This window comes from Osmia lignaria, unplaced genomic scaffold (genome assembly GCF_051020975.1).
Source record: "Osmia lignaria lignaria isolate PbOS001 unplaced genomic scaffold, iyOsmLign1 scaffold0059, whole genome shotgun sequence".
Classification (NCBI taxonomy): Eukaryota; Metazoa; Arthropoda; class Insecta; order Hymenoptera; family Megachilidae; genus Osmia; species Osmia lignaria.
In genome coordinates, this window is record NW_027478200.1 from 40,001 (window position 1) to 42,500 (window position 2,500).

At 47.6% G+C, this 2,500-nt stretch overlaps 1 pseudogene; it reads left to right on the forward strand.

Moving 5' to 3' along the window:
* Positions 1 to 1,214: 1,214 nt before the first annotated feature.
* LOC143307551 (large subunit ribosomal RNA) overlaps positions 1,215 to 2,500 on the forward strand; it is a 4,530-nt pseudogene continuing 3,244 nt past the window's right edge.

The window sequence follows — 2,500 nt, forward strand, 5'->3', positions numbered from 1 at the left end:
AAAAAGCAAACGAGTGAAATGTTTGAGATGATAATTTGCTGAAATGCAAGCTCGAATAGCCCCAGGGTTTCGAATGATTCCCCGCGCTTTATACATCTCTCTGTTTACAAACGGTGTATAAATGAAAGATCGCTTCAGATGGGTCGTCGCTGTTTGACGCGCGATGCTGTTCCTTTTTTTTTGTCTGTCTGTGCGTTTAGCTTCGCTAAACAAGTTAAATGGTTAAAAAGCGTCGAAAAAGCGAATACACACGCGACAAGACAAATCTAACGAGTAAAGGAACGCTCCGCTCCAAGATAAAAATGGTTGTTTACAATCAATACAGCGTTTCGGTACCCCTGATCGTAGTCTGAAACTGTGTAACAAAAGAGAGGAAAGCGAATGGTGAAGGAACTTCGAAGCCTCCGTGGCGTGGCTAGAACTTGTGATAAAAGTATGTTTGCAGCAATTATGCATGCTCCCGTTAAAACAGCATTTCAATGTCTCGCATGGCTTAAAGCTCTAGGAGGCTTCAACATTTAGAATACATACGGACTACTTCGTTTGTTAAAGATAAGCGAAGACCGCGCGACCATCGCTCGGTCGTCCAGTCCTCGAAAGTTTTGTTGCGTTCCAAAGAAGAGACAAATGGGGTTTACCCTTGCGCTAAGGGGAGAAGAAGAGAAAAGCAGTTGTTAAATCTAAGAGGTGTGTGGAGTACATCGCGTGTTGGTTAAAATTGTTAAATGAAGTATACGCGAAATGTTCTCTCGCTCTTGCTTTTCCTCTTGCTTCCGTGGCGCTCGAAAAGAAGGGATGATAAATAAAGAAACCTATTCGAAATCTCTTGTGGAACAAAAAATAATACGGACGGACGTTAAAATTGAACCGAGACGAAATGGATCGTCTTGCGAGTTGTCTTCGCTTTGAAATTGTTAAAAATTGATAAAAGCAATACGACGAAGCTGCAGTCCGCAAAATGTTTGAAGCAAAAAGGAAATAACACGAAAATTATGGGAACGTCGTGTCTCAACTTTTTTTTCCCTCTTGTGCTCGTTTCATCGAACGATAAATACAAACATTTTGAAACGAGAGAGGAGGAAAAATTGAATATGCGAAAGGTTGATTCACGCACAGTTTCTCTACGTGTTTGCTTTTTTGCTTCTTTTCGTTTATTTTTTTTTTTTTTGCATCGAGCATCATTATTCACCTTTCGATGAAACCAAAGAAATTGACGACCTCAGAGTAGGCGAGATTACCCGCTGAATTTAAGCATATTATTAAGCGGAGGAAAAGAAACTAACTAGGATTTCCTTAGTAGCGGCGAGCGAACAGGAATGAGCCCAGCACTGAATCCCGCGGTACCGCCGCTGGGAAATGTAGTGTTCAGGAGGATCCGTTTATCCCGAGACATCGAATTGCGTCCAAGTCCATCTTGAATGGGGCCATTTACCCATAGAGGGTGCCAGGCCCGTAGTGACCGGTACGCGTTTCGGGAGGATCTCTCCTTAGAGTCGGGTTGCTTGAGAGTGCAGCCCTAAGTGGGTGGTAAACTCCATCTAAGGCTAAATACGACCACGAGACCGATAGCGAACAAGTACCGTGAGGGAAAGTTGAAAAGAACTTTGAAGAGAGAGTTCAAGAGTACGTGAAACCGTTCAGGGGTAAACCTGAGAAACCCAAAAGATCGAATGGGGAGATTCATCGTCAACAACGCTGGCTCCCGTTGGTGCGCGATGCCCCGGATGGACCTTCGGGTTCCATTAGCGAGGGCACACCACCTTCGGCGAATGTTCCGGCGAGGTAGTCGTGCACTTCTCCCCTAGTAGAACGTCGCGACCCGTTGCGTGTCGGTCTACGGTCCGAGGCGGAGCCTGTCCGTCACCTTAACGGTGTTCGTGACAGACCCTCGGTTGCCTGGCCGACTGCGCGACGGTACTCAGACGGTATCAGGCCGCAACCAATCCATTTTCGAATGTGTGTGCGTCAGGACCGCCGCAAGCTAGGTTCAGTTATAATTACCCGGATGTACGGACTATGCGCCGTCCCCGGGTCTGGCCAGCTGTTAGCAGGAGGAGTCCTTGGACTGGCCAAGCTTTGAATTACCGGTCGGCGACGCTATTGCTTTGGGTACTCTCAGGACCCGTCTTGAAACACGGACCAAGGAGTCTAACATGTGCGCAAGTCATTGGGATATAAATAAACCTAAAGGCGAAATGAAAGTGAATGTCGTCCTCTGCGTCGACCTAGGGAGGATGGGCCTCGTTACGATTAGGCCTCGCACTCCCGGGGCGTCTCGTTCTCATTGCGAGAAGAGGCGCACCTAGAGCGTACACGTTGGGACCCGAAAGATGGTGAACTATGCCTGGTCAGGACGAAGTCAGGGGAAACCCTGATGGAGGTCCGTAGCGATTCTGACGTGCAAATCGATCGTCGGAACTGGGTATAGGGGCGAAAGACTAATCGAACCATCTAGTAGCTGGTTCCCTCCGAAGTTTCCCTCAGGATAGCTGGCACTCGC